General features: G+C 46.9%; 1 protein-coding gene and 1 pseudogene across 4 annotated transcripts in view; both read left to right on the top strand.

Annotated features, from left to right (window-relative positions):
- Positions 1 to 22468, top strand: part of FLNB (filamin B) — a 141005-nt gene that overhangs the window by 28615 nt on the left and 89922 nt on the right. The gene's annotated exons all lie outside the window — the stretch shown is intronic.
- On the top strand, positions 6739 to 9241 carry LOC118983611 (RNA-binding protein 8A-like; annotated as a pseudogene).

Below are 22468 nucleotides of genomic sequence, written 5' to 3' on the forward strand. Positions count from 1 at the left end.
GGAGCAAATGGGTGTTTCTCCTTATCTTCTTGTCAACAGCTTGGACATAGCTGTTGATATAAATAGTACCTAGGGCCTCTCTCCCAAGCTAGGAAAATGTTGCGTAAAGTTCCCAACATTAAAGTGCCCAGCTACGTGGATTCCTGCTGCCTGCCTGGAAGCCAGGCCTGGGATTAGCACTTTGGGACCACTTGAGTACTCCTCTCTGCTTCTTTCTGCAGAGGAGATGGCACTGTCCTAGAGCTATGAATGGGAATTTCCTTCTTTCAGGCCCAAGTCTGCATGGCTTCTGCTGGAAAAACCAAGTCAAAGAGTGCACTTAGGCCAAGGATTTCCCCAAACACTAATCAGCACTGATTACTTCCAGCATGTTGCCTTTGGCTCTGCAGAGAGTTTTGTCCACTGTGGCTGCAATGTCTGGCTTCTGCTGCCCAAAAGATGACAAATAAGTTTGTAGAGATGAGGCTGGGTGAGAGGGATGTGTCCCTTTGCCATCCTGAGCTTTACTAGATGTGAAAAACCCTAATTAATTACCAGACCTGTAAGTCATTGGCTGGCCTCTCCTCTGGCATTCGCACTGGGGTTGGAGTGGGGGGGTCATGATACTGCTTGCTCAAAGGGAATCCTGAAAGTGTGCTGGAGATAATATCTCTAAAAATCCTTGCTCAGTGTTGAAAATGACCTTTTTTCCCATCTTTATGTCTTTTCAATTGAATCAGAATGCTAAGGATGAGGAGAGGTGCCTTGTTATCAAAGCCTAAGACCACTAAAGGATCCCAAAATTTTGTAAACCTGAAACTTGCTCTTCAGTGAACCAAATGAAGTTTGCTTTTTTTTAAAGATTTTATTTATTTATCTTTAGAGGGGAAGGGAAGGAGAGAAGGAGAGAAATATCAATGTACGGTTGCCTCTCGTGAGTCCCTTGCCAGGAACTGGCCTGCAACCCAGGCATGTGCCCTGACTGGGAATTGAACTGCGATAGTGTGGTTCACAGGCCCTCGCTCAATCCACTGAGCTACACCAGCATTGGCCAAATGAAGTTTTATCATGAAGTTAAGAGAAGTTCGATAACTCTGCTGTTTTAAAATAGTGGTAAAAGACTCAGTCGGTCCTCAAAGAATGTCTTGGAGAAACTGGAAATACTTCCTGGTCCAGCCCTAAGTTTACAGGCTGGAAGATAAAAGCTGAGGGAGGGACAGGATGTGCTCAGGGTCACACAGGGAGCAACGGAGGCTGGACCGGAACCCAGGCCTCTGGCCTTGGGTTTGGGGATTTGGCTTGTTGTAATTCTGCCTGCAACTGCCTTCTGTTAGGAAGAATAAGGCAGACCTCATAGCCTAGAGGAATATATAGAATTTTCTTTAAAAACACAAAACATAAAAAAGTCCAGCTTTACTGAGATACAATTCACACACTGTAAAATTCACGTCTTTAAATTGCGCACTTTTTAGTATGTCCACCGAGTGTACAGCTATGTCATTTTAGGACATTTTTATCCCCCCAGAGAAACCCTGGTACCCGGTTAGCAGTCACTCTCCATTTCCCTGACCCTCAGCCCTGGCAACCACTAACATATTTCTGTCTCTATGGATTTGCTGCTTCTGGACATTCATGTAGTAGAATCAGACAACTTGTGGTCTGTTGTGACTGACTTTTTTCACTTAGCAGAATGTTTTTGAGGTTCATCCATGTTGTATACATACTTCGTTCCTTTTTATGGCCAAATGATGGAATGTGTAGGGCTTAACTTTGAAAATAGAGCTGGAAAGTTTTCAGATTTTTCCTTTGCCTGGTAGGCTTTTTCCTGGAAAGCCAGTCTCTCTACATGTGGAGATGAAATGGGGGGGATTTTCTCAGCCTCCCTGAACCTGAGTAGTTGCTACTTTTCTTAAATGTTTTCACACCTGGGAGAAAAGTTGGTTTCTTGGAAGAAAGTGTGTTCTTTCTTGTATTGCCAAGAAAATTAATACATGTTAATTAACACAAACACTCAAGAGCCAGAGTTGTAATGAATTTTTTTCTTATATTTATTTTCTTACGTTTGACTTATATATCTTTTTAATCCTCACTTGAGAATATGTTTATCGATTTTAGAGAGAGAGGAGAGGGGAGGGAGAGAAACAGAGAAACATTGATGAGAGAGAAACATGGATTGGTTGCCTCCTGTAACACCCTGACTAGGGATCAAATCCACAACCTGGGTATGTTCCTTAACTGGGGATTGAACCCACAACCTTTTGGTGTACAGGATGATGCTCCAACCAACTGAGCCACCTGGCCAGGGCCCAATGCTTGACTTATTTAAAATGTAATTTTAGCAATAATATATTTTTCCCCTCCTGAAATTCACTGGAAACTTTTGATCCTACAGATAGCGTGAAGGAATAGTGTAGACACTCCCGTATAACCTTCCTGTACGCTCTCCATTTCTCAATGGTTTTGGTAAAATGCACGTTCGTGGACCCGAGAATGAGCTTCTGCCAGAATTGCAGAGGATGCCAGTGCTGTGCTGCCTGCACACTACACCTGGAGTCGCGGGGCCTGGACTGTTCCGAGTGCTATAATGGATATGTCTCTTTGCTTGTGATTAAACTTGGGTTAAACATTTTTGGCAAGTTCACGTCGAAAGGTCAGGAGTGCTTCCAACTGTGTCAGACACGCCAAGAGGTAAGGCACATCTGACAATTTGTCCAGCTATCAGGGATGCTAAGTGCTATCTCTGGGTTCAAGCAGTGTTGGCCATTTGCACACACTCATACCAAAAATTACTTGCTGGTTATCTGAAATTCAAATTTAACTTTTTAGTGTAAGTATGTTTCAAATATGGCAGACAGTTCTCTCATGTTACAAGTCACTGAGTGGGACATATTTACACTAAGTACTTACTGTTTATCTAAACTCATATTTAATTGGGTGGTCTGTATTTTATTTGCGAAATCTGGCAGCCCTCAGTCCCGCTGCCTGCTCAGCGGTGCTGGGTGTTCATGTTTGCTGTGAGTGTCCTGAGAGAGCTGTGGTGGCATCTCATCACGCTGTGGCTTTGGGTGCTGGGGGAATGGTCAGATTAGGAATTAGCTAAACACGACCTCACCCCTGTGGAATGTGCTCTTGCTAGGTATTAGTGAAAAGTTAAACCTCTCCGGAGCCATTGTCAGAAGCCTGTCAGTGATGTCATTAGCTGGAAAAGCCAGCTTCCAGGCCTCAGGAAAAAGCTAGAAAGCCAGGGCTCCAGTTTTGGTAATAAATGGAAATGGAGTTTCACAGGTGGGGTGTGGAGGAATTTATTACAACAGGAAGCCTGACGGAGCCTCCCGCCTGCATGCAACCCGCAGCCAGGTCTCTGCGTTCTGATGAACAATCAGAAGCTTCTGATGCAGCATGTGATCACACTGCTGGCCCGGTGCCGTGGAAAAATTGGCTTGTTCTCCATGAACCCTTCAGGAGCTGCAAAGGGGGTGTCAGGACCATTTTGCAGCTCTGAGTGGGACCCTTAAATTGGGGAGGAAGGGAGGCTGATGTGGAAATTGTTCCTTAGGCTGTTGTGAGTAGTTCTAGAAAGTGCATACTTGGTACCTGCTGGGCCCCCACCGTCTGCCTGGCCTGGCCCTGTGCTGTGGGAGGCCCCTTGTGCAGAGGGAGGGAAAGTCCTCTGGATTTGGACGCTGATTAAACCCTCTCTGCCTTGTGAGTTGGAAGAAATAGACTGAGCTTTACAATTTTTTAAATTTGATTTTTAAAGGGTAATTTGTTGTGCATGAGTGGGCTGTCAGACTAGAAGGGGTCCTGACTTTACTCAAGTGTTGAGTGTGGTAACTGTAGCCATTTCATTTTATTTGAAATCTCCCATAAAACATTGTGGAAAAACGTGGGTCCAGGGCTGGGGGTTTCTGGTCCTGGGCTGGGTTTTGTACTCAGGTTTCTCTGGCCTGGTGGAGGTCCCACTTAAGCAGTTACCCAAGTTACTTTGGCCTGGCTGAAGTGCTAACGGCCTGCACGCTTTACCAGGTGTAAAAACTCCCTGGTGAGCAGGTGGGGGAAGGGCTCAGAGCTTGGCTACAGAAGGCCTGACCTCCATCTCACTTGGCTTTCTTGTCAAATTAGAATTTGGAAGCATTGACCCTGAGCCTTCAGGTTGGCTCACCTAATGGGAAGGCTAAGACAGATTCTCCTTATCCCCCCTTTTCTTCCACATCATCCCTCCGGGGCCCCACCACTCACCTGTACATTGGCCTTGGGCAAATAGCTTGGCCTCTTGAAGCCTCTGTTTTGGCATCTGTAAAATGGGATGATATTTGGGCCTATTGCTAGTGAAATACTGCAGCCAGGGTGTTTGGATATATGAGTTGTTACTCTATGAGTGGCTGATATCAACTGGGCATTCGGAGGAAGTCTTCCAAAGAGTTGGGCCTGATCACATGTCTGCTTTAAATATATATGATCTTCACCTGAGGACATGCTTAGAGGGGAAGGGGGAGAGAGAGAGAGAGGGAGGGAGAAAAACATCGATTCGAGAGACACTTGGATTGGTTGCTTCTCACACATGCCCCAACCAGTACAGAATCTACAACCCAGGCACGTTGCAGATTATTGAACCCAAGACCTTTCAGTTTATGGGATGACTCTGCAACCAACTGAGCCGTGCTGGCCAAGGCTCACCTTTGCTTTCGAGTATTCATCTGACTGTTCATCTGTCTGACCCCTCTGTAAAATGGGCAAGGCTTCTCCAATGAATGACTTTTTCTCTCTCGTCTGCAGTAGCTTCTAACCCTCTGTGTAAGATTTTATTATAAATGGGTGTTCTTTAAAAAAAGAAAAACTGAAGCACAGTTCTTGGGAGGACCCTTCTGGCCCTCTGCGCACCACTGGAGCATATTCATTCCAAGGGAATAGCAGCAGCATCCTTTTCTTAGAGTGTGGTTTCATTCTTTAGAGAAAAGTGGTCCATTGCATCTGTGTCTGTGAGAAAGGAGGCTTGACCCAATAGCCTTGGGCGCGGTGAGCTCCTGGGTACACTGCCTTTTCTCTTTCCTCTGTTCACCTCTCTTGGGGTTTTTGCCTGAGGCCCATTTGCAGTTGAAGAAAGGGTTGTCCTCTTGGGCGAGGATTTTGGTGTGATCAAATTCATGTGAGGTTTGGTTGCCAACAGTGGTTCCGAACCCTGGCCGCATGGAAAGCTTTAAAAATTACTGACTCCCTGGCCTGACCCCTAAGAAACACTCTTTTTTGGGGGGCGGGGGGAAGGGGCAGTGCTGCTGCTGCTGCTTTTTATTTAAAAAAAAAAAAAAACTTTCCAGGTGGTTCCAGCGTGTAGCCAGGGTTGAGACTCGAGTGATTTCTGTGAGCCACAGAAGTGTTGAGGCTTGAGGAGAATGTTGGACAAGCGAAGCCTGAGGCAGGTCCAAAGTCACGGTCATCATTAACAGCAGACCAACCCTGACCTATACAGATGGGGTCATGGGGAGAGAGACTCACTTTATTTTACTCACACTGTGAATGCAATCAGAATTGATTGCAATAAGGTATTTTATAGTTAGGAAAAATGGATAATGATCAGGAAAAAATGCTTCCTATATGAGGGGCAACCCCTGAAAAGCCAGAATTATCTTCTGGAGGGTGGGGCCCTTGTAGCATAGGTTTCCCCACTAGGGGAGTGTTCTAGGAACCCATCTGTGTCAGTGTACCAGCTGGCATTGTTGTGAGAGGCTGCACTCAGCTTCAGTGATTGTTTTTGAAAACTCAGCGCATTTGCCCATTTCATGATGGGTGATTTATGAGTGCACCTGGCCACACTACCCTGAGCGTTCAGCAGTTTGTGACCCAAAACGGCAAGATTGCTGTGCTCCACCCCCCCAGTTCACCTCATCTAGCCCTATGTGACTTTTTTGTCCCCCCAATGAAAAAAGCCCTCAAAGGGAAATGTTTTGCCTATGTGGAAGAGGTGAAATGAGAAATGGCAGAAGTGCTAAAAGGTGGCAAAATCAACAAGTTCAAAAACTGTTTTGAGCAGTGGGAAAAAAGTCTTGATGGGTGTATTGAATCAAATGGAGAGTACTTTGAAGGTAACTGAAGTTTAAACATGTAAGAATAAATACACAATTTTTAATAAATATATTTAGGTATTTTGTGGTCCCCCCTTGTGTATCAGCAGCAACTTATGACTGGGATTCCTTTAATGAAGAACTTCCAACAGGGCGGCCACAGTTCACAGCCATCCTTTAAACCTAGTTAGGTTTAAAACGGCCCCAGCCCACTCTTGAGCTCCCTCCACTGCAGTGTGTCTCCCTCCCTCCCTCCCTCCCTCTGAGGGCGGGTTTGATTGCTAACAACGGCTCAGTCAGTTGGCTTAGTCACTTGGCACCCAGCCTGGTGAGTAGGACAGCTGAGTAGGACAGCTGAGTAAAAGGGGAAAACAGTGCCTTTGGTCAGAAAACTGGGATAACAAATGGCCAGATTTTCTTATCTGTTCAGAGAATCCCCAGAAGCCAGAGAAACTGCAGTTTATTAACTGTTTTGTGTGCAGCGGCCTTGACATTTACGGGGGTGGCACTTTGTCATCTGAGCAGGCAGAGCAGCAGCTCATAGCTTTCTGGCTCTTGGGCTGGTGGATGCCTTCCGTGTGCACTGACCAAGTGACTTCAAGTGCTAGTTCCGGCAGAAAACAGGGAGCACAGCTGTAGTGTCAAGGTCATGCCCACTGGTCCTGAATGAGACCATAGGAAAGGCTGGTGCTGGCATCCCATGGTCACCGTGGTGTTTCTGCACTTCCGCCCCAAGTCTAGTGCGTATGCCTCCTCCTCCCCCGTGTTCACGGGCCTTTGTAGCCACCAGGAAGCTGCCAGTTATATCTCTTGGCACTGCGCTGAGTGCTTGCCATTCCTGCCAGGTGTAGGCATTTTCAACTGATTTTACAAATGAGGGACATCAATGCTTCGGGCAGGTGAGCTCTTGTGGTGGTGGGATGGGATGTTAACCCAAGTGGCTGAATCCCTTTGTACTATAGATTTGAAATCCATCTGGACTTTAGACTTTCTACCTTAATCTAGTCCCCAGCCATTAAAAAACTAAGTTTTAGATAGCTTGTATTAGGTACTCAGCTATAATTAAAGTGTGTTCATTTTACAAATTTAGTGCATTCTTGTTAATTTTAAAAGCCCTGTGGTAGGGGTGTAGCCTTATCTTTAAATGTCTTAGAGTGAAGGAAAGCCGACAGAACGTGTACACTAGCTGCCGTGGTGTGTTTTATAGGACGAGGGTCATTATACCGCCTCCCAGAGAGGCATGAATTCAGAGCAGCACATCTCATTGGGGTGTCAGGGAAGGTGGTAGCAGAGGTGGGGTGGGTGAACAGTGCAGTTTAAAGGGACAGATTCAGGAGACACAGGATGTTCTGGGCTGCAGAACTGTCAGGGCAGAAAAGGGCCCAGAGTGGGAAGTGCAGGAATGAGACAGTGCCTGGGACCACCCACTGACTGGCCCTTGGTGAGGTTGGGATCACCCGCTGTGCTGTTGACTGTGCCTGGGGTGCGGAGAGCTTCAAAGGGGGGATGTCAAGGAGCTTCAATTTGACTGTGCTGTCCCCTAGCCACATGTGGCTAGGGAAGTTTAAATTAATTAAAATTAAAGAAAGTTTATAATTTAGCACCTCAGTCACACTGGCCACATTTGGAGTACTCAGTTGCCATGTATGGCTTGTGGCCACTGTACTGGACAGCGTGCATGCAAACGTCGCAGTCACGGCAGAAAGGCCCGCTGAACTTCAGCGCTGTTAGACAGTGATGCTGCTGTGCAGACTACGGCCTGTGGGCCCCGTTGGCCCTGTTTTTGTAAGTAAAGCTTTATTGGCACACAGGCCACACCCATCATTTGCATAGTGTCTGTGGCCACTTTTTCACTATGATGGTATATTTCAACAATTGCTACAGAGACTATATGGCCCACAAAGTTCGAAATATTTACTCTCTCTGGCCCTTTACAGAAAAACTTTGGCAACCCCTGCTGTAGACCAAAGGGAACAATAGAAGGTGTGCAAAGAAAGCTAGGAGTAATAGCAACAATCGCATTTATGGCCTGAGAGGATAACTTGGAGGTGATGGGTGGGCCTGATGGGCCAGGGGGGTCATCCATATGCAGCGACCTCTCAGGATCCCATGAAAGGTGACTGAGACTTGCCCCATCAGGAACAGTCCCACTAACCACTGGTCCATGTAACAAAACCAGCCCATCACTGAAGTCTTTACACTCTTTGGTTCTAAAAATGATGAATTGGAGCCAGAGCTCTTCACTTAGTGTGTTTTGGACCCTTGGCTCTCTGAACACTGCATGCTTTTCTTGCGAAACAGATTTCCCCTCTTCACATAATTCCATATTTCAGCCGCCCACATCAGGATGACTCCCCCTCTTTCTATCATCTTAAACAGAGGTCCAAATAATATATGTGCTGTTGCATTGAAATACAATTTTCAGGAATAAATATTTGAGATATAGTAGTAAATGCACATTAGTATTAAAATGTTTAGTTCTAGTAGCAAGTCTAATACTGCCATAATTTTGATGTAGTGATGTATGGCCAACACTGTAATGTGATGGGAAAAGATCTGATTTCTTCGGTGACAAAACCTCACAGGTGTTGCTAATAATACAGCTGTGTTTTATGGTCTACCTTCATAGTGGAAAGATATGCTACATTTTAGTTAGGGGTTACTAAAAGCAAAGACTTACCTTTTTTGGCAACCAAGGCAAGGTGGCAGATGTGCTAGATTTCACAAGGCCAGAGGCAGAGACTTCACCATGGATGAGAATGGAGACCAGAGCATCCACAAACCGAAAGACAAGTGGAGCCATGAAGGGGCCACAGCTTTGGCTCTGAAGGGTCAGCAGATCTGCCAGGGTTGTGGCAGTGTGGAGCAGCATGGAGGTGAACCTGGGCCATAATGCTGATGTTGGATCCTCTTTCTCACTGCAGTCCACGAGGAAGCCACCCAAGAAGGCAGTCATGACAAATTTGCAGAGTGTGGGCAAAGAAAAAACATCCCCCTCAGCCTGGATAGGCATACAGTACCCGAAGGGCACACTCTAGCTGAGTCTGAAGCATACAAGGAGGCCCAGGCTGCTATGGAGGGACCCAGTCAATGGCCAGGATTCTGTGGGACAGCTGATCAGCATGGACGGATGTTTTGTTCAGGGTGCACCCAAAGGCAAGAGAGAGAGACATGGCTGAAGACACAGCAGAGTACAGACCTGAGGCATTGCTGATGGGTCCTCTGTTGTCCAGGTATTCTCTCCTGAGATTACACTGACCCTTCGCAGCCTTGTAGGAATAGTGCTGGGGTGGAGCTGACGGTTCACATTCAATCTCTTACCCTAATGCTTAGTGGTTTGTTTGTCTGTTTTTTTTTAAGTTATGAATAAACGTCCCATTTTTATTTTCTTTAAAAAAAGGTTTAACCTTTTTCTTATTCAAGTTCATAGTTGCCCCCCACTCCCCACACACATATACCTTCCTTTGCCAGAGCCCCTGACTAGACCATCAGTCATAGGAAAATGTGTGGCAATTGAAGATGGTGGCTTGTGTTGCTAAATGTCCTGGACATTTAGCTTCATAGTTGATCTTGTGAGAAGTTCTACTCTATCTACTTTGTGAGGCATTCTTTACAGTTACCATAAAGCGTGATGTCAAAGGGGAAGGGAAGAGGCTGACTCTTGGAAGATGGCTAAGGAAGCGCCAGAGAGGGAAAGGCGGAGAGGAGGGCATTGTTCTAAGCAGAGGGAGCAGCGTGTGCAGAGGCCCGGAGGCTCATACACCTGGGTTTTCTACCAGCAGCAGAAGCAGGGGCGTCAGGGAGGGTAGGGTGGGGAGACGGGCAGAGATCAGCTGCGAGGGGCGTCGTGACCCTGCTGAGTCTGGACTTTGTCCAGAATGCTGGGATGTTTAAGACCTTAGGCCCTGAACCTTTTATATCAAATACAATAAAACACACCCATCTCTTACACTTACAAAAAAAAAGGTGTGTGTTTGTATGTGTTGCTATAAAATAATTTGAAAGGTTTTTTAAAAAATAGTTTTGCTTTTATTTGTATTTGTGCTTGGTTTTATTATTTGGTCATGATTGTTTTATAATTGATTGATTTCTCAGCAGTCAATGCACACTTGGGAATTCTTGATGTGAAAAAACTAACGTGTGACTAATTTTCAAATGTAATATAGTTTTCGTGAATACTAAATTTAGTGATTAGTGGAAAAGATAAAGTTTTAAATTCAAATGTTTAATAAAGCATTTATTAACTTCAGTTTCTGTTTTCTTATGTCTTGGGACCAGTCCTCTCATCTGCCCCATCCAGTTTGCAGATGGTTTTCTGCCCTGAGGAGGAGCCGTGCCTGGGGGTGTGGGGTGGCCCTGCTGTGGCCTGAGGGAAGACTTGGGAGGAGTTTTGACATGTGGGCTCAGATGGTGTGGACAGTAAAGGGGGCCTGACATTCATAGGTGACTGCTGGGCAGGGATCAGTTTAGAGGGGACCAGCCAGGATTGGGGGAAGAGTGGATGGGGAGAGTGTGTTTTGTGGGGAGAGTGTGGTCAAGGATCAGTCCAGTTGGGTTTGATAGTTAAGTGGTGGGTGCTTATTTGGTGGGTTTATTAATTAGTGGTCATCTGGTTAGGTTGGCGGTTTGACTGTTGATGATTGGCTATTGATGGTGGGTGGTTGTTGGTTGAGTAATAGGTGGCAGTCACTCTCCTCACCCCCCTTTTTTCAACTGTGTGACAGGCATCACACTAGGTACTAGAATTACAGTGATGCTGAAGACGGAGCCTGGCCCGGGCCCTAGGACACTCACATGGCAGGTGACGAAATCTCAGATTTGGATCCAGGACTGACTACACAGCAGTTTAGAGAGTGGGTTTCCTCAGTGCTCAGACTGTGGGGTTCATTGCTGTGCCTCTGAGTATTCTATCCTTAAGTAGCGCAAGGAATGCTAATTGGATGTGTTTCTGTTACCATCAAAATCATTTTTACTAACTTTGACTAGGTTCTCCCTCAACCTCTCATAGGAAGTTAAGAGCGCAGTGTCAGCTGGGTGAAGGTTCTGGCAGTTTCCCCTGTTCCCATCATTTGATGTTCCAGTTGCCCACATCTGGACGATTTCCCCTCTAAGTGGCGGTCCAAATTCCTGCTTCCATCTCTGACTCTTCCCACTTGGCGGTAGTACTCTGGGAGTGAAGATTTTGTCATTGGCAGCTTAAAGCAAACCCGGGAAGGAGGAGACTGATTTTGATCTGGATTCCTCTAAATCATTGCTTGTGTTTAACAATTATACTTTGCACTGGAACAATAAGAGGTTTCTTAGTGTGGTCTTGAAGTGAGTTGGTTGTCACCAGAATGTCACAAACACGTGTTTAAGGCTCTGCTTCCCTTAGCACCCTTAATTAGGAACGATGCTTTGGGAGCTTGCTTTTATCGTCCTTTATCTGCAAAACCTCTTGAGTCCAGTAGCAGGGTTATAGTTTCTTAATCGTTGCCAGTGAAACAGCCGTAGATTAGAGAAAGCCTCGGTAATTTCCTTCTGCCATCCTCATTTTGTGCCTTTGGCTCGTCTCACTCACGCCCACACCTGCTTTCTTTAAAAAATGTAATCCCCCAACCTAAGGAAGTATTTAGGAGAAGGGCGATTTAGGGTCGAATTATCTAAAGTATCTTCTGGAGAATATTAGTGTCCTTTGAGATAGTATTAAAACAAAAGTTCCTTAGTCCAAAATAAAGTGGGGAAATGCTGTGTGGCACCCTAGGGCTCTCTTGGAGATTGTCAATGTGCATGTGCGTTTTAAAAGCTCTGAGAAGTCCTGCAGCTGTTTAAAATTGTTCAACTTCATATGTCCCCAGCTTATGTGACCACAGAAATCCCAAGACTTTGGGAAACCAGCTAACATCTAGTGCAGTCTTTTCTAAATGTGGTACTTGAGATGTTATATGACCTACATTTTAAAATTGGAACAGCTATGTATTTTCACACTTGCGCGAGTGTGTGTGTGTGTGTGTGTGTGTGTGTAGTTGATGCACTAGTTGCTTTTTTAATACATGTAATTCTGGCTTTCCGGCTTTAATTCTGGGTCCCTGATGAGCTAGTTTTTGTGGTCATTAGCAGATGGAATGCTCATCTGTGTTTGTAGACAAAAGTTAGTCTTAGGAAAAAAGGACAAAGTGAGTTGATTTAAGGGGGGAAAATCCTGGTCAGTGGCCCAGGTGATGGGAAGACAGGGCCAGGTTTGAGAGCGCACCCCTGAGAGCCAAGGTTGGTTGGAGCCGGGGTTCGTGCTGAGCCAGCAAACAGCTTCCGACTCAAACACAGGGCTCCTTAGACAGAGAGCTGGCCATGGAGACATTTGAGTGGCTGTCTGTGCGGTCACAGCCGTGGCTGTGGCTGGGTGATGGATGTGTAGCCAGTGTCACTTTCCGGCCCTGCACTTGGACAGTGTGCCTTAGGAATGTTAGAATATGTTCCCATTTTAGCATAAAGCTGACCTGCTATGTGCTTGTCTGTTTATCTTACTGTCATGGCTGTTTATGGTAGGACAGGGTTCAGGGGCACGGTGATAAATCTTTTAGGAGGATGATGTAAGCCTCAGCACTTATTTCCGCATTGGCTTGGCCATTTGGAAAGCCTTTGTGATACCATTATGTCTATGTATGGGCCTCTGCCTTTGTAGCCCCGTCCTGGCCTCCAGGCGGAATGTTCAACAGCAGGTTCTGGGATTGGATGGCCTAAATTCCAGTCCCAGCTTCACCACTTACGAGCTATGTGACTTAGGGCGTAGTTTATCTGCTTATCTGTTTTTTAACCTGGAAAATGGGGCTAATAGTGGTACCTTATAAAGCAGCTGTGAGAATTTGTCATGTATAACCAAGAGTCTGGGCTTCCATATCATAGGAAGAGCACTCTCAGGGTGCTGGGGAAGGAGAGGTGAAGGGGGTCAGAAAGGTTTTTATTTTTTCCTGTTTGGTCGGTTGGCTTGAAAAACATGCTTAAAATGAGATGACTCCATCTTCTTGCAATGTAATCTTCAACATCTTCCACTGTGCTGGCAAGCGGTTTGAAATTGCGCAGAAGAATGCTTGTCCAGGACGGCTGCATCTGGCTGAGGAACGGGAAGGCACTTGGAGGGCCACTGTGTGAAAGCTGAGCAAAGGGGATCTCCAGGACAGCCTTGCAGACCTGCAAAGCCACCATGTATTTGTTGGTTGAGAGTAGCATCACACATGGTAAAAATCGCATGCAGAGTGAAAAGGCGAGAGACTGGCCAGCTGCCTCCTGTTGCTCCCCATTCCCTGCTCCTCTGCCCTGTGCACTGTGTTGGTGACCAGTTTCCGTCTCTTTGAGAGGTTGTCTGTGCGTATGTGAGCCCTGTTGTGCAGTTCTCCCATCCTCCCCCTTACTCAAATGCAAACTTACACACACGTTGCATTCGTCATTTGATCAAAATAGTCAGCCCTGGCTGGTGTAGCTCAGTGGATTGAGCACAGGCCTGCGAACCAGAAGATCGCGGTTCAATTCCCTGTCAGGGTACATGCCTGGGTTGCAGGCCAGTTCCCTGCAGGCCAACTCCCAGCAGGGGATGCACAAAAGGCAACCATACATTGATGTTTCTCTCCCTCTCTCCTTTCCCTCTAAAGGTAAATAAATAAATAAAATCTTTAAAAAAAAATCGTCAGTCTTCCCCCATCGGGCCTGTAGAGCCTGATGAGCCATTTAGTTCAAATGAAGAGTTGCTTAACATATACATTACTGTGTTTCTTTTTCGGAGTTGTATATCAAAATTGATTGTAAAAGTAATGTATGTAGTTTAAGTTAAAAAAAAAAAAACTCCCAACAACACAGGAGCATGAAGTAATAAAAAAAGAAAGCCTACGCTTCTCCGTCGCCCCACGCCTCCTTCCCGGAGAGCCAGGGAGCACAGTTGGCATACAGGCTTCCAGGTCTTTTGTTCAGATGCAGTTACACCTTTTCAAAAACAGAGTTCCACGATCTATAGTTTTCTGAAAATTGTCTTGTTCCCTTAGCATATCATGGGAGCCTGTCTGTTCCTATTGAAACAAACACATCTTTCTCATTCTTTTCACAGCAGCCTGTTATTGCCTTCCCTGGACATTCTGTAAAGTTTATGTAAGCGTTTGTTCACGCAAAGGCATTTAAGTTCTCAGTGCCCCCCACCCTCACCATTAAGTTATAGTAATGAACTGCTTCCCTGGTTAAAGATCACTTTAGTACCCAGGCCTCTCCCTCCCCTCATGAGAAAAAGAAATCATGTTGGGGAACTTTCTTGAATACTCTGTTTCAAATTGAATGTATTGACCTTGCATTTAATTTTCTGTCAGCAGTGGCCGGGCTGGGCCCCTGCAGACTGCTCAGGAATCTGCTGGAGGAGTTGGGGTGGCCTGCAGATTTTAGCAGACTGCCAGTTCATTTAGCAGCCCACTGAGCAAAGAACATCTTGATTCTATCAGCTTTAATCCTGTGTCCCTGATGGGCCGGTTCCTGTGGTTGTTAGCAGATGGAATGCTTGTCTGTGTTGGAAGGGTGAGTTCTGGGGTGTTTGGTTCTGAGTGGTCTACATCCTTCACAGAGTTCGTGGGGCACTGTTAGTTCCCAGACTTGTGTGTGCATATAGTATTATATGCTATGATGGTAGTCATGACAGTTCCCACTGCTATGGGAGAACCACGATCAGGCGGAATGCTACCTGCTGTCCTACCTCACAGTAGTTCAATGGGGTGAGTCCAGTCATGACTAATCTCACAGATGAGATGGTGAGTGCAGCAAGGAGTGCCCCGGCCCAGGCCCAGGCCCAGTAGGCAGCTGTGCCTGGGAGGGGAAGCTGGCTTCTCTGACCAGCAGGCAGGGCCTCTCCACTCGCACTGCCTCATCACTCACTAACTTGGTGTCCCTGGTCTCTGGGTTACCAATTACAGTTTCAGCAAGTGGGCTCCCCTTTGTTTGAGTGGGTTCAGGTCTGCCCCACCGTGCCCATACTCTTTACACGTGGGTATCAGTGGGGCATCCCACCCACAGGGAGGAGCACCGCGCCTGGCCTGCAAGAGCTCCATTACGTTGGGCACGTGTGCATCTGGAGGTCTCCTCCCGTGATTGTAGGGTAGAGGTCCAAATATGGGGGCACAAATTCACCTTCTGAGCTGATACAGGGAGGAAATGTCTAAAAAGTGTCAATATGGGCAAAGTGGGGATCATGCCCTCATATCTGCCCTTTGAGAATTTCCTTTCCTCCAGCTTCATTTACTTTCTGTTGATAATGGTGAGAGCCAGCAGTTATAAATTATTTGGAATTTTCTTCAGCTTGGTTCCTTTTCAAGATTTTAAACTGAGAGTTTTGCTCCTTTTATGACTTCACAGTCTTTGGGCAGGCTGCCATTTCTGTAATAGGCGTGTCTGAGTTATAACATAAGGCCGGGTATGGGGTAGGGGGAATGCAAACTGGTCTCTCCCCTTTCAAACCAAGGAAGTCACCTTGATCTGATTCTGTAACAAGGCTCACCTTTTACAAGTTTGCAGTGGAAGTATGAATGCCTATCCTATTCATCATCATTATTATTTTTTAACTTTCAGTCTTAATTATAAAAGAGGGAGAAAAGAACCCCTCTGGAAACATGGCCTAAGAGAGAGAGAGAGAGAGAGAGAAAGAGAGAGAGAAAAGGAAAAAAGGCCCCCCCTTTTTTTCTTTAAAAGATCTTAAGTATCTTACCCTGGGTGGGGGGGGGGGGGAATGCTGGTTTTCATTATAATAATGTTATCTTTTTGTGGAGTGTTTTAAAGCCAATTTAACTTATTTTCTTACTTAAAAGCATAATTTGTACTCAGTGCAGAGCCTGGCACTCAGTAGGCAGCTAGGAAGTTATATTTTGGATGTAAGAAGAATAGATGAATAGGACAAAGTGAGCTTTCCCAATTTAACTTTTATAAGTATCCACATTTCTATTTTCCTGGGAAAACATAGGTTAGTAGATCTGGGCAGAGCTTGGTCTCCTGATTCCTGTGCCCAGTAGCGAGGCCTGCATGGCACGTCTCCCAGACTCAGAGACAGGGTTAGAACCTCTGGTTCTTGGGTCAGTGGAAGCTGAGTCAGGGTGGGGCAGGCGCTACTAAAATGACCAGCCCTGACTGCTGCTTGGATCTTCCAGGCTCTGTGCTGTCACTTGCTGCATTTTCCTCCTGGAACTGTGGCAGTTCAGGGATGGGGGGAGGGACCCGGCAGGTAGAAGTTCAGAGGCTCTGCCTGGGTTCCCCTCCCAAGCACGACTGCTTCCTGGCCATGGTGCCTGGAGGTGGGTTCCTTCCTGGTATTCAGTCTCCTCATCTGTGGAATGAGAGTCACACTGCACTCACCTCAGGGACCTGTGTGACATAATGTGTATTCAGAAACATAGGGAGGCCAAGTCTGCGCTCTGGCAGTGAGAGAACTGGGTTTAAATTTTTTGGCAAGTGCCTCAGTGGGCCTTTGTTCTCATCTGTGAAGTGGGATTAAATTTAAAAGCTAACATCAAAGGATTGCTATGAGGATTACAAGAGGTGAGGCCTCTGTGGCACAGGGCTGGGCCCACGGGGGAGGTCCGGGTGACTACCATCAGGATTTGATTGCTGTTGTGCAGAGAGGAGGCACTTGGGAGTCTTTCCCGCCTGATTCCTCCTGCCCTCACCTCTCCCCTGAGGCTTCCTGGTGGGCTGCGTATGCATGCACAGGGTGGGCTGTGAGCAGAGTTTCAGGTGAGGTGGACTTACTACGTGACAGACTGAGCTGGAGTCAAAAGGTGACAAGGACTTCGTTCCACAGCCAGCATTGATTATTTCAGCTGGATGTGTTCTCAGAGCAGCTGTGGCCGGAAGCTCTGAGCGAGGGACAGACGCCCCCACGTGAGCTCACACCGGGGTTTACCCATGTCGCCTGGTGGCTGGACTCTGGGCTGCTCCACCCCATGCTCAGGCCGTTGGGCCCTTGTCCTGCTGGTTGCCCAGGACAACTGTGTGGTAGCAACAGAATGAATGCGGGAGCCTGTGGCTTTGAGGTCAAAAACCTAGTTTAGAATGCACTGCTTGGACCATCTGGGGGTGTCTTTTTTTCCTTTTTTCTTTTACCTTTCTCACGAGGTTAGAATCCTTATTCTAACTTTTCAAGGCTTTCCCAGTAATACTAAGTAGGAAGAGGCTTACTGAGTACTAGGCCCTTTAATAGGCCCATCTCCTTTAGTCCAAATGTGGATTTGTTGCTAGATATAAAATAATTCTAAAAAGTGATAACAATTTTTTCAAAAGTGACATTGTAAAGAAAGTCCACTGGGAGATGATGCAAATTGTAAATAAAGGATGCCTCTTAACCAGAAAATAGGGTGTTTGGGATAAATTACGAAGCAGCATACCTCCATAGTATTCTTGAACTGAAGTCCACCAAAAAGCTCTATACCAAAATGAAAATATTTAGGAAATAATTTGTTCCAGTTATTCCAGGCAGAAATTGTGTAGTAAGTGAGAGAGAACAGAAGAAAGAGTTGGCAAAGCAGGAAATTTGAAGTCTGAAGTTATGCATGTGTAAAGAATGTGTAAGAGCCTGTGGCGGAAATCTCAGGTCAGGGGTTTGGGAATGTTACTGAGTTCTGTCGCAGAGAAATCCCGACTTCCACTCCCACGCCGTGCCCAGGCTAGACACTGCTAATCTGCACAGTGATCTTCCTTGTCCAGTCTCCATTGCCCATGCCTTGCCCATGCCTTGCCCATGCCTTGTCCATGGCAGACACTGGTGACCCATTTTGACAGTCTTTTCTACTGAATCCAGATAGGGCCTCAGAATCCTTCTCAACACACTGAGTTTTAACTTCATATGCCCAAATTATTGGCTACTACTGGTCTACTGTATCTTCCCTTGGAAAATTACTAACATAATAAGGCCTTCTGAATGGACTTTTTATTAACTGGCCCTGACATAGTGATATATAAAAATTGTTAACCCAGATAGTTCTTTGTTACTGTTGAGTAGTTCATGATCAGGAAAAAGAATTGGAAATCCGATTCACCCCAGTGCTCCAATCCGCTCCTATTTTACTGTGGCCTGTATTTGGCCTTACCCATACAAATAGGCCCATGTGACTCCACGTCTTCAAGGCTCAGAACATCCTCTTTGCCCTGGAACAAACTCTGTGACAAAGATTTAAGAAGCAGTGGTTTTTCTCAGTCTTCAGGTTGGTGAGGTACCCTATTCTGGTACCCAGGTTCCTTCCATCACCTTGCCTGCCCTCCTAGGGCAAGTCAAAGCTAAGGGACTGTGATGTCAGGGGCCCTGGCTGGCATTAGTGGGGAGAGTGTTTGGATGAGGCATACCCACTGCCCAGGGCCCCGCAGTGATGGCATGCTGCCTGGTGCACACTGTTCATTGATGAGGCAACCACAGCACCAAACTGCAAGGGAGGCTGGGAAGGGTAGTCTAGTAGGGAGCCACTTGCCCAGGAGGAGGGGAGGAAAGATCTGAGTGGCCTTAGCCACAGATATCCTTCAGTCATCAGAGGAGTGAGTCACCTGGTTGTAGGTCTTGTCCTTTGTTAGTTCAGAGCACTGGAGAGAGGCCCTGACGGGGGAGAGGGGGAGTGGGGGAGCGGGAGAAGCCAGCTGGGCTGCTTCATTGTGCCCAGGGACCTCTGGGTACCTGAGCCAAAGTGCACAGTCCTTCTTTTGCTGTATGGATAGAAGAACTATTGCCCCCAGAAATGTGACCCCATTCTAGGCGGCTGACTGAGATGAACCCCTTCAACATGGCCTCAGGAATGAGTGGCATTTGGGCTAGGTTTTAACTGTGAAGCTAATGAAAGTGATAAACTGCCTATTGTTAGTTCAGGGTGCTCTCTTGTTGGGACAACTGAGGCCTACAATTCGGCCATGGTTTTTTCAGGCTGGAAAAGAAGCCAGGATGGGGAAAAACTGCAAACCCACCTGGGCCCTGGCTGGTGTGGCTCAGCGGGTTGAGCGCCAGCTTGCAAACCAAAGGGTCACTGGTTCAATTCGCAGTCAGGGCACATGCCTGGGTTGCAGGCCAGGTCCCCAGAAGGGGGTGCTTGAGAAGCAACCACACATTGATGTTTCTCTCCTTTTCTTTCTTCCTCCTTTCCTTTCTCTCTAAAAATAAAATCTTAAAATAAAAGGCCCACCTGGGATGTCAGTGAGCACTGGGTCTGCCAATGGGTTCTGAGCCCAGGTGACTGAGCTCTGCACTGTGGGGTGACCTTGGGGTGGCCTTTTTTCACAGGATAATGCTGCTGTCAGCTCACCCAGTCAGTCAAGGCTGATAGGAAACCCCAGTGCAGACTTACAGGTTACCACCTATGACAGCTAAGCTTTCACTTTTTTCTCTTTCCTTTGTCCTTTCGTCTTAAGCTTGATAAAAGCATGCTGAAATCAGTGGCGGTAAGAATTCTAGCATTTAATAAAAACCGACCAGAGGTCTGAGTGCTGAGGATGTGTTATCGCGTTTAGCCTTCTGAGTGGCCCTGCGCTCATGTTCCAACATTATCCCCAGTTTACAGATACAGAAACTGGGGGCATATAGGAAGTGGGTTGCTTGGCCAGGGCCCAACAGCTTGCATGGTGGCACTGAGCCTACACCTGCACAGCCTGTTCCCTTCAGGGCCTGTCCTCAGTCTTCCCTGTGTGCCACATGCTATGTTGTCTGCTAGGAGTTCAGAGGAGGCCACAGTCTGGAGCCATTGAGAATTCTGTGTGCTTTTTGTGTCCACTCTACAGCAGGCAGCACTGCCTCTCAGGCAGCACTGGAGGTGAGAGGGTAGGGAGCTGTGTGTGTGGCAGCTGGTCCCCCCAACAGCCAAGGGTCCGGGCTGTGGGATCTGCAGGGGGCAAAAGGACTCATTCCTGCCTTTGTGGAGCTGACACTGAGCAGAGGAGATGGACACCACACAGGTGATTATTTAAGCACAATTGTAGGTGCACTGAAAGACGAGGTCATGTGGCAGTGAGGGCATTTAACAGGGGACCCCTTCTAGTTTTGTGGAGTTGGAGAGAGAAGAGGTATTAGCCAGGTCAACAGAGGGGCTGGGGAGAGAGTTCCAGACCAGGCAGGCTGGGGCCGATGGTCAGAGTGAACTTGGGGGCAGCGGGAAGCCAGGAAGTCGAGCAAGAGCCAGACCCAGCCCTTGTAGGCTGCTCTTTGGACCAGATTCTATTTCAGAAGGTCTGATAAATTATCAGTGGTTCCATTCCTGGGGCAGCTCTTGGTTCCTCTTTGGTGATCTTAGGCCATGCTGGTCTCCTGAGTTGCCCAGCCCAGCCCAGATGTGTCCCCTGTGCACCTACCTACCTTCATGTTCTGGGTTTACATGTCCTTACATGTCCTTACATGTTTAGTGTTGTGGCTCAGCCTCCTCTTGGTACCAGAGAGCAGGGACTTCAAAGTCTCAAGACCTATGAATAGCTTGGCTCAGAGAAGTGACATACTGAACATTTTACCCTCCTGTTATTTCACAAGGTACTTTCTTTCCTTTTGTTTTTTTGCTTGTATACAACACTGGATTATAGCTCCTGTTCTTGGCACATAGCAGTTACTTAGAAATGAGGTAGATGAAGTAAGCGAGGGGAGTACTATTAAGTGCCTACTGGGTGCCAGGCTTTCTCTAACCCACCTTTTCTTACAGCAGCCCTGTGGAGTGTTGACCATGATCATTTCCATTTAGTAGATGAGGAAAAATAAGGCTTAGAGAGGTGGACAGATTGTTCAAAGTGAGGTATCTAGTTGAGCCACTGGTTCCAGAACCTATACTTGGAGACAACCCCGCCACAGTGCCTCTCAGTGGGTGACAGAGACGAGCGTGCAGGGAGCGGAGCCTGCTGCAGGCTGTTCCCCTGATGGCCACGTTGAGTGCAGAATACAGCGGGCGAATGTTCCCCAGGGACGCTAGAAGGAGGTTTTTGGAAACTCCTATGCTAGAAGGTTTTCTGAAACCTCTCTTTGATTCCTGCAAAGTGGTGTGGCTGTTTCTGACCCAGTAACCAGGTGCACTGTGGCCCTTGTGTACGCATGGCCTGCTCTCTTCACCCAGGAGAGCAAAAATGTGGAATGGAGTCCACTTGGGCTTATCCTCCTAGGTCCCCAACCCTACCACCCTGGTAATAGCCAGGAGAGGTCGGCACAGTGCATGGCGTAGGTACACGGGTGGTTGTATGGATCCCTCCCTCCTGATACGAGTAGAGAGAGGGGAAAGATCACCATGCTCTTAACCTCGGGGGAACTTGTCCACAAAAGCAATGTTTCAGGAGGATTCTGAAGATGACCTAAAAATAGCTGGTTTCCACCCCCATAAATGCACCCATTCCAGAATTTTGCTAAATAGAGCCTGAGGAACTGATGTGCTGGAATGACGTGAAAACATTCCATCCTAGAATTTGCAGTAGCTCAAGTTAACTTTCTAGCTATTAAAAAAACAAAAAAGCCTCTGCCCTCACTTCTAAGCAATGCTGGATAATTTTAAGTACTTCCAGAAGGTGGATGTGGTTTGAAGGTCAGTGTTGTCCAGAGCCAGGACTAGTTACTCGGGCATTGTGATTGGTTGTGGTTTGGGGAGGAGGAACTGTGGCCAGATTCCAACCCACTGTCAATCTAAGCAGATTCTAGGAGGATGGGTGGGCGTGACCGTGTCGGCCTATTGTATTCCTGAAAGAGGCTCTCACTAACTCTCCTGCAGAGCAGCTTCTGGCTGACCTGCTCTGCATTTACACTCCACATAAACATCACAGAGCACACTCGGGTCCAGAAGTTTTGTGATCTGCTGTGATGGTCAGACATCGGCACTGTGGTGCTGTGTAGTATTTCATTTGGGGGGTGTTAGGAGTCTCCTGTTTCACGTGGGTGGGGATGGGGGAGGCCTTTTGGGCAAGTCGCCATCTTTTTATTGTTCCGAGAGTTCGGTGAAGCATTGAACCTTTCGCTGTCAAAGTCATTTTTGGAATGAGGATTGCCACCCCTCCAGCTTCTTAGAATAGCAGAACGAAAATATCATTTATCCCAGTGAGACCTTAATGGGGGCTTTCCTGTTTGGACACCCACCTTGAATTCATTGGAAACAGAAGTTTCTGGGCATTGTATTTTTCATAAATTTGGCTCAGACTTTCACTGGGTCATATTTCCCCCAAAATCTTTTTGAAAAAGATCCATGTCTCATTCCTTTATACCAGCATGTTATAAGCTGGGTAAAGATAGAGCTAACTGGTTTTGTGTTTTGCTTTATGAAAGAAACCTTCAAGTTTGTATTTGAAAAACACTTAACATACAACTCAGGGAAGTTTGAGCTTCACAGACTGAGGCCTGTGTCTGGATGAGACTTTGGCCTGTTCTCTTCCTGTCTGGTGCAAGGGCAGGCCCCACCTGGACACCCCTGTTACCATAACATCAATAAGCATACACGTCCCCCCACCCC

The sequence above is a fragment of the Sturnira hondurensis genome, unplaced genomic scaffold, assembly GCF_014824575.4.
Source record: "Sturnira hondurensis isolate 20B ecotype Veracruz unplaced genomic scaffold, ASM1482457v3 Scaffold0002840, whole genome shotgun sequence".
NCBI classification, from domain to species: Eukaryota; Metazoa; Chordata; class Mammalia; order Chiroptera; family Phyllostomidae; genus Sturnira; species Sturnira hondurensis.